This window comes from Carassius gibelio, chromosome A2 (genome assembly GCF_023724105.1).
Source record: "Carassius gibelio isolate Cgi1373 ecotype wild population from Czech Republic chromosome A2, carGib1.2-hapl.c, whole genome shotgun sequence".
Taxonomy (NCBI): domain Eukaryota; kingdom Metazoa; phylum Chordata; class Actinopteri; order Cypriniformes; family Cyprinidae; genus Carassius; species Carassius gibelio.
Window position 1 is genome coordinate 26,800,778 of NC_068372.1, and position 9,981 is coordinate 26,810,758.

Consider the following 9,981-nt stretch of genomic DNA (forward strand, 5'->3'; position numbering starts at 1 on the left):
GAGAGAACCGCAGCCTTATGAGGATTGTCAAGCAAAATCGATTCAAGAATTTGAGTGAACTTCACAAGTAGGGATGTCCCGATCCGATCCACATCATCAGTATCGTGCAGATACTGCCCCAGAACACTAGATCGGAGGGGAGAAAAAAATGGGAGGAGGGGACTTGAACTCCCCAAAATTAGAGAAGCAGTTGGCAGTGAAATTACCTGTTTAAGGGTGGATCAAGTTGTTCGCAGCAGGCCAATGTAGAACATTATACAATTGAGTTACCCTGTGACATGCAGCTGTCACTGAAATGGGATTAAAATTACTGGTGACTCATTTAGGCTGTTCAGAGTCGATTCTTTCTTTTGGGAGACAATAACTTTATTTATTGTTTACATTCATATACAGCTACCCAATGCAAGCCCATATTCAAATTGGCATTATAAGTGCTTTTTTTTTAATTCAATTAAGTTTTAATTCAGTTTTAATGTTATTTAGTGTGTACAAACCTGGCTGGTACAGTAAACATCTTAACTGAACTACAATGGTATTCCCAGCAGGGCTGAATGAATGTTTATCCCTTGGGCATTCTTGTGGTTGTCACTTCACAGCAACGTTTAAAACCGTTCAAAGATGCTCAATCCCAAATGCAATCGATAAACTCCAGTCACTCAGAGGAACAAGGTCACTCCGGGTATAAACAGAGCGTTAGACAGTGAGATAGAGACCAGGAGACAGAAAGCCAGGGGTGATCCCTCTCCTGCCAAGGTCGAGCAGCCCCAGTCATTGCTTTGCTGTCCACACCTGATCTCTGTGCTCAGTTCCTTTGGCACACTGTAAAAAATTATTTAGCAGTTTAGTTGTTTCAATGAATTTTTTTATGTTGACACAACTTGCAGTTACTGAATTTGTTCATTCAACTAAAAATTTTAAGTTTTCAGTGTCTCAACTAGTTTGAAAGTTGACTGAACTAGGTCATTTGTCCTCATAACTTAAAAAAATTTGTTGACTCAATTCAATAGCAATATCACGTTCACAACATCACTTATCGCGAGATCTCATCATTCTCCTGAATGCTGTTGAAGAGAGAAGAAGGTCGTCAGCCATTCTAGTCAGTTTCTCCTCAAAGTTTGGACATTTGACTAGAATACAACTTTGGTAAGTAAAATATTCGTATTTATTGGCTTAATGTGTAAAATTACATTTGTTGTCTCAGAAGAGTAAGTATTGTTAAAAGAGTCGTATATTCTGTATGTAAGTTACTGTATGTAAATGTTCGTTTCGCGGCACTCTGAAGCCTCAAAATACAGGCGGTTCCACAGTATTCTCCTTATAAATATTAAAACAGATATTCTCCCATGCGGGACAGCGGAGCTAAACTTATGTGGAGCACGATAAAAATACAGTTTGTATGTATTATTTGAGCCCAGGGCTGCGTTAGAGGCCGTGCAAACAGAGCGCGAGAGCTCAACGCGGATCACTGTAGAGTTGTGACGTTCGCGAACGAACCGATTCTTTTGAACGGCTCATAAACATGAACGATGGGAGCCGAGTCGCGACTGGAGAGGAGCCGTTCTTTCTATCGTTCTTTTTTCCTATGCGTGTTCATACAAATGAGCTCCGCCAGGAGACAGAACAGTTATAGGGGGAGGGGCGCACCCAGCGCAGGCCAACCCTTTATAGCGTGATGATATTAGTTATTAGTTGTGCATGCATTTACATTGCATTTTGTGTTCATTTAAAACTTATTTTAAAATCATTAAAAATGTTCTTTTGTGATACTGTACTTGTATAGAAATGTTTCACTAAAAGCTGTTTTCCACAGACATTCATTGCAGCCCACTTTGTTATTGTTCATTGACTTGAAGGGGCTGATGTCCTATTTGCAAAGTTTACAGTAGTAATAGTATGTAGTATGTAGACATTTCCATTTTATTTATTCTAATTTTATCTACTTAAAAAAAAAAATTAGTTTTCTATCAAAATGTTCTTGTGTGATAATGTTCTTGTGTGGAAGTGTTTGTAGTAAAAGCTGTTTTGCACAGAGATTCATTGCAGCCGGCTTTGTTTTTTATGTTTATTTGTGAGTAGGTATTGTATGAATAACATAAGTCAACGTAGTTTTACACACACACACACACACACACACACACACACACACACACACACACACACACACACACACACACACTTTGTACTAAAGGTAAATCAAAATAATGATGTCACTGTCTAAGCAGAGGGATTTGTGCAACCCTATGGAATATAGTCGACACATGAGAAATGAGGTAATAATCAATATTTCAGAATAATTCAAACTCAGATATTGGTGTGTGATATCTGAGCTTTAATTATTTGACTACAAATCTCACCTCATAATACCTCCCAGTGATTATTTCCAGGATAAACTGAGATGCTCCCAAGCTGGCTTCTTAAAACTGACTAAATATTTAAAAAGAGCCAAAAGAGCCATTCTTTTGAACGGCTCTTTGCATGGCCGCGGGAAGTGGGGGTGCTGGGGGTGCTGCAGCACCCCCTAGTGACGAGAGGGAGAGAAAAAATTTTTTTTTTAGGCCTATTAAAATATTTTGAATTTATAAATTAGAATTTATAAATTCCTTATGAATATTTTAGAAAATGATTTTGACACACGTAGGCTGTCACGTATATTTTGGATTTTAATTTCATATTTTGAGGCCTAATCAACACAGGTTTGGAAGTTACGTTGTCAACGTCAGGCAGGCAGGTTTGGTCGCCGAGTAACGAGGTTTCCCGCTCGTTCCATGCAGAATACATCCATCTTTATATAATACAGCGCACCTCGACATTTGGACACCTGTAACCAGGGCACCCCGCCTGCATGTAGCTCAGGTACGAGCATTGTGCTGCCGCGTTTGTAACATTTATTTTTTTGGCAACAAGTGTGGGATCAGCTTTGACTAGCCAAGCAATAGTAAGCAGTACACTATAGTATTTTTGTAAGGTGGTGGGGATGGAGATGGAGAGTATTATTTCGTTCGTGTGTTCTTTGCGTAATGGTTGTGGAGAACTGTTAAATAACGTTTAAATAGTCAGAGATTATTTCCTTTTTGTTTGTGTAAAAAGGTTGGAGATGGAGACAGAAAGCTTTATACTGTGCGTGTGTTCTTTGCGTAATGGATGTGGAGAACTGTTCAATAAACAAATTGCTTAAATAGTCAGAGATTATTTCCTTCTGGTGTGCGTAAAAAGATTTTGGAGTTAATAGAGTTGCGTGTGACAAACGTGCAGTGACTCAAGCCAGTTGACCAAATCGATTGCATTGTTTTAGCGTTATTGTGAAGTTTGATTAATCTTATATTTTGTTGTAATATTATTTGTTGTATCTAAATAAGTTGCATGTATGTATAGGCTATCTGAAATTGTAATGAAAGTAATTATTTCGTTTTCTTTCGATTATTAAACTATTATTTCTGATTCTGCTTCTGCTTCAGATTAATAACGCATTGCGCATATCTGAGAACTGATGTCTGTGTGTTTCAGACCCTGGCTGGCTGTGCACTGGAGTGTATATGACAATAAAGTAGTAAATCTCAATGTATTTATTTTTTAAATGTATTTTAAATAAGCCTATAGGCTCATAGGTTTTTTGTAAAAAAAAAAAAAAAAAATTCACAGCACCCCCTGTTCAAAATTACTTCCCGCGGCCCTGGCTCTTTGAAAGGAACGGATCGCGAAGATCCGGATCCCCTCAAAGAGCCATAAATCCCATCACTAGATCACTGTATGGATTAAGAACGGCGGGAATAAAAAAAAAAAAGGAACTGCTCTAAACCTGACAGCGTAAGACATTCGTCAGAATATACATCGATGAAACATTAGGAGAAAAAAGAGGATTCCTACTCGAACTGTGTCTTTTCTGCATGTTATAAGGGAAACAAATGAGCACCATAGATGAGCACCTCCCTCAGAGTTCTTCTGGAGCGCGTAACTTAACGTTACATTTGATATCGCTGACATAAGCTTAGTTCTGATGATTTTTTTACAGTCTACGGTTCAGATGAAGTTCTGAAGGTAGCGTTACAAACTCTTCTTTCAGTTTTCTGAAGTAACGTTAGTCATTCAAGTGCCTCGCTAGAACCTAGAACCCAGTGTAATACTGCGTGAATATCTGTTTTTATATAGTCTATGGTGAATATACGGTCATAAGTAAATTGCGTACGTTTAAATCTATATATTTTAGAATAAAAGTAATAATATCATATATCTTGTATAAATAGAGATACAATAACGATCGACACAAATGTGTTAAATTTCCTTTTATTGTGTTATAATTATGTGTTGTGTCATTTAAAAGCATTGTCTGGATGGTATAGTTTGTCTTTGGCATTTAATACAAACTTGTCAATACATTTGTCTTTCTCTGTAAAGATTTATTTATATGTATGTTTATTATTTTACAGTGTTTTAACATGTTTTTGTATTTTTCATGTTTATGATATTTTTGAATGACTGAAGATTCAGCGCAGAATTCAATAATCCTGTGGATGGACCGCAGCGAGTCCTTTTGCAGTTATCCATCAAAAAGATATGCAGACATAATGGAAATGGCATTTACATTGTAGAGCTTGGACAAAGTTGTAAGCAAATTTATTTATTTATAAATGCACATTTATTGGAGTCTATATGCTTTACAATTGTAAGGCCCTGTTTAATGCATCCCTTTGTTTTTAATAAAGCACACAGGCTCTGCGCAGGAATTCATCAAGGACATGACTGCTGGGATTACGCTTGTGGATGACCAATCTGAGCACCATCAGTCTGCAGTGATATGGTCCAGGTAAAAGAAGAAGAAATCTGGGTGATCTGGGGTTGTAACTCATTGTGGTATTGTGTACGGTGTTAGACGATCTGACTGGGACTAACAGAAATAAACTAATTCAGGTTTAAAATAACTTGAGGTTTAGTAAATGACAATTTTCTTTCTTTTTCTTTTTTGGGTGAACCCTTTACGAAAATGTAGATATTTGCATTGGAAAACAGCTTCAAAATTTAGAGAACATAATTTGACATTATTTTCCCTTCAGTTTTATTTCGTGAATTTTCTATAATTGGTATTTAAAATGTCTTTATAAAGTGTTGAATTTATCTTCATAAAACCACCAGAAACCCTGTTTATGGACATAGCCATTCTTTATTATTTTGCTGAATACTGTTTTGAATCCTGAAAAATGTTCAGTTCTAGCATATTGGCCATTAGCAACTTTGCTTAAAGGATTGTTTCACCAAAAAAATTAAATTAGGCCATGTTTTACTCATTCTCAAGGCACCCTATGTGATTTTCTTCTTTCAGACGAATCTGATCTGAGTTGAATTTAAAATTGTTCTGGCTCTTCCAAGTTATTTAATGGCAGCAGACTGGTGTGTTTTTTTTTCTCAGCAGTCCAAAAATAATCAAGTAAAATGCACCCATCCATCAATAAAACGTGTCTCACGTGGCTCTGGGGGGTGAATAAAGGCTTCCTGTCGCAAATCGATGCACTTTTTGTAAGAAAAATATCCATATTTAAAAAGTTGTAAACACTTTTTTTTCTCTTCCACTGACTATCATATGTGCAAGCCTAATTTTGTGATTCTACTTCGTGATTGGTGTATTGTTGTCTCCTCCGCTCTTCCGTGTTCGTCACTAATCACCGGTGCATGCATGACCCCTATGTCCTATTTTCATCCACCCGGAATGGCTCTTACGAAAGTGAGAGAAAAGGATTTAAATATGTTTTGAATAACATTTTAAATATGTATTTTTTTTTTATTACAAAAACACATGGATTCGCTACAGGAGGACATTATTCACCTCTCAGAGCCATGTGAGGTACTTTTTATTATGAATTGATGCACATTATTTGACTACTTTTGGACTGTTGAAAAAAACACCCACCTATTGCCATAAATATTTTTTTATATAATCCGACTGGATTTGTCTGAAAGAAGAAAGTCATACACACCTACGATGCCATGAGGGTGAATAAAACATACATGGGTTAACCAACCCTTTAGGGCCATTTCATAGTCAACGCATCTGTAGGCATACGTGTCCCCGAGGCTACGCATCATTATGCTTCGGGCGCCATTATGCGTCGGTGCGTAGCCAAATGTGTGGTCCTAGTTTTTGATACGCGACGTGCCGATTCACGCAATACTATGCGTTGTCGGTGGGGGCGACATTGCAAGTATTGTACATTAATTCAAGTATATTGTATTTACAAAAGAAGAAGGTATACAATGAATTGAATACAATGGCGGGCGAAGAGGAAAAATTATACGAACTTATACATATTCATCCACATTTATACGATAGTTCATCAGCAACAGAATACACTCCTCTTCAGTTGCCATTGTAATCTGAATATCACGCGACCCGACTCTACTAATATCACCCGACTCTACTACCCCCTGTTGCGTGAGCCGTGTATTGCATACACGCATCAACCGTGACGCTTGCGTTCACTGTTTAGACTATGAAAAGGAGTGCGTCGCTCGCGTTTCCCGCGTTGACTATGAAACGGCCCTTAGGAGTCATGCTTTACTCTGAACATGCAGTGCAACAGACTATTATTTAAAAGGAATACCTATTTACACCAATATATTTTCTGATCATTGTATAAATGGTGTGACAGATTAGACACTTAGAATCAGATTAAGAAAAAAAACCTGAATGTTGTATTGGTTTGTCACATTTTATGTCATTCAGAAATCATGTAGAATACCAGTGAAGAAAATAATTTCCCCCCATTTTTAGAATAGTTGGTTCTGGGGGTGTATTTTACACTTATCTTCCCATGGGATTTTAAACTCTTTGTGTTCAGCAGAACAAAGAATTTAGTACAGGCTTTTAACAGTTTAATACAGGAAGTTATTTTGAATGTTTTTAAACGAAACCGTTGAGGAGCACCATTTAATTTTGACTTTCATTTTTGGTTACATTTTTCTAAATATCTTCCACTTGAAGGTGAATTACACTTTGCATTAATTGGTAGCTGTGCTTTTAACAAAACACACAACTTTAATAGTGTATGTACATATGTGTGTTCGTTTATAAATTTATTAAGTAATGTAATATTTTTTTTCTTTTCCCAGCCATCCAGTGACATTAAGGATGTTGAGAAAGAAATTGAAGAGGGCATTCTGATTGTAACTGAGGAACAGCAATGTGATGTGCTTCCCAAGGAATAACCAACATTGGTCTCATTTGGACATCCTGTCATCACTGACATCTCCCATGTCCCCAAGGCATTTAGACTCCTAATGGGTCTGTATGCAGTGAACAGCACTACCTCCAGCGCATTAAATACACCATTGAGGCTCTGCAAAAACTTGTGAAGATCAGCTGCTCCCACCATGTGCTCGCTACAGCGGCAGGAACTGTAGGTGTGGGGGAGTGAATGTCCAGTGCTCTCTCCACCCTCAACACCACAAATAAGGTGTCCTTGAGCAAGGCACAACTTCTCCCCGGGTACTGCAGCATAAATGGCTGCCCACTGCTCTGGGTGTGTGTTCACGGTGTGTGTTCACTGCTGTGTGTGTGCACTTTGGATGGGTTAAATGAAGAGCACAAATGTATGTCATGTCACTTTCACTTTTCAGTGTTCATGATGTGTCCATCGGCTCCACCGCACTCTTTCTTAAAAAGTAGTGTTTTTTTTTTTTTTTTAAGGAAAGGTTCTTTTGTGCCTTTCACTATATAGAATGTACATTAAAGTTTACATGTCATGACTTGGAATATGCATGTTCTCATGTAAACAAATGTTTTTTCACCTCTCATTTTCTTAAACAGTATGTACACATTTTCAGTATGTAGCATTATGATGGGGGACGAGTTTGGAAACTTTCAAGATCCTTCTGATGTTAACACCTCTGTCTGGTCATGTTGTGCTGTGAAATTTAGAATCTGACTTTAGATTTTTGTGCTTCCATGTGCATTCATTCCATTTATATCTTATTATACAGAAGTACAGTACACTCATTTTTTGTAACTAATTGTGATATTATATACATATATCTTGGTTTCTCATTTTGACCATGACTTGCATTATGGTGGGGGGAGTGCATGTGAACTTGTCCAGGGTTAATATGCAGAGTTCAACCTTCTGATTTTCATATTGAGTTATGAATTTAAAAACAATCCCTGTGGTTTTGATCTGATGAATTGAAATGCAACTATTTGTTTCTCAATCCCATGCCAATGTTATTTATTATACATCACACTTTCAAGTGTCGGTTCAGATCTTTAGACGTGTTTGTATTTTGCATTTTTTGTTTTGTTTATCAATTATCAGTTGATGTGTTGACAGCAAATTGCTTGTTCAATTTAAATGTGAATGAAAGTGTTGTCTCTATCATTAAATAATTACATTAAAAAAAAGTGTTTTGTCATCTTTATTTAAACATTTAAGGCAGTGGAGTAACATTTGTTTATGATTATTGATCGAAGTAAAAAAAAATCCCTGTTGACACAACATGATTTAGTTGACTGGACTAGAAAATAATAGTCAAGTCAACTTAAAGAAATTTGTTACCTGGACTAACTCCACTCTAGTTTGAAGTTGTTTCAACAAGATTTTTTTTGTCAAGATAACAAAAAAATTTTAGGCAGCGGGGTAACAAAAAATTTTTAGTTGACTCAACAAATTCTTTTTTACAGTGCAGACAAAGTGTGTGTGTGTGTGTGTGTGTGTGTGTGTGTGTGTGTGTGTGTGTGTGTGTGTGTGCTGTGATTAATCTCAGTCAGGGGTAACTGAAAACCTTTAATAAGCCATCTTAGTCTCCTCAGAAAGAGCTGTCACTCACTGTGGACACACTGTCATTTGAATAGCTTCAATCAAGACCTCTCACATTGTCTTTTTTTAATTTAATTTTAATTTGGGGTCCATATGCCCGTCTGACACTTATTTTATTAAGTGTCTTTCTTTCAGCTGGAATGACTGCCCAGAGAAGAAAACAGCAGAGAGTTTTCTGCAAAGTCACCATCGCTCTATCACTAATTGGGGTTGCTGCCATTATGAATGGCTTGTGTTTTTTGTAATATAATGAGTGTATGTAGGGACCACAACCAAGCTCTGAAACTGACTAAATGCACAGTCCATATGTCCACATGCAGTACATTCCAAAACTTCTGAAATTATAAGGCAGAAATTATAGAAAGATAATTCATGCAACTTAATATGGAGCCTATTGAGCAAATTGGATGTCATGACATTAAACAAAATAACTACTAGATAACATTATGAACAACCCTTTTTGCACACCTTGACAACAGAATCGCTATTTTTCAATTTAATCAAATAGTTATACTATTAATATCATTTGCAATGGATAAAAACTACTGAATTAGAAAAATGAGAATGCATTTTCAAAAGAGGACTTATGAATCCCACTATGTTCAGGGCATTGTAATTTTGATGGTGGTTTAAATGTTTTAAAAGGTTGAAGCATCAGTTCAAAGTTCATTAAGGTCACAGTCTTGTTTTTAATGTCCTTGAGCAAGAAAACATTTAAAGGAGTAGTTCACTCAAAATATGAACATTTCGAATAAAGAAGTATAAAATAAGTCTGAATTCATAGTATAATATTATATAATACTATTCTATAGTATTCAGCCATGTAAAATAGACATATACAATACAGAATGTTATCATCTACAAACATGAAGTCAATATGAGAACACTGAGTTGACCCACATATGTGGAGAACATCCATTAGTGTTGAAGTGATATGGCATGTACAAAACTATGCAAACACTTATTCTCAACAGACACTGTGGTTTAACTGATTAATAAACAGTAAGATTCCAATCATTTAATTGACATTTAAATAAACTGGTGAGTGCAGACCCTGGAGCAGATCCAGACTGCAGAGCTTTCATTCGTCCAGCTGAAGATAGCCTGAAGCTTAGCAGGACAATTAAATAGGTTTGAATGGAACTCTGGGTAAAGCCTTTCTAGCACAAAAACTCTGGATCAG

At 36.6% G+C, this 9,981-nt stretch overlaps 1 long non-coding RNA gene across 1 annotated transcript; it reads left to right on the top strand.

The window, feature by feature from the left end:
• The first annotated feature begins 813 nt into the window (after positions 1-813).
• On the top strand, positions 814-8,611 carry LOC127935199 (uncharacterized). The gene is made up of 4 exons (XR_008148004.1): positions 814-1,143; positions 4,480-4,601; positions 4,701-4,801; positions 7,099-8,611. It is a non-coding gene; the product is annotated as an uncharacterized LOC127935199 (long non-coding RNA).
• The last annotated feature ends 1,370 nt before the right edge of the window (positions 8,612-9,981 follow it).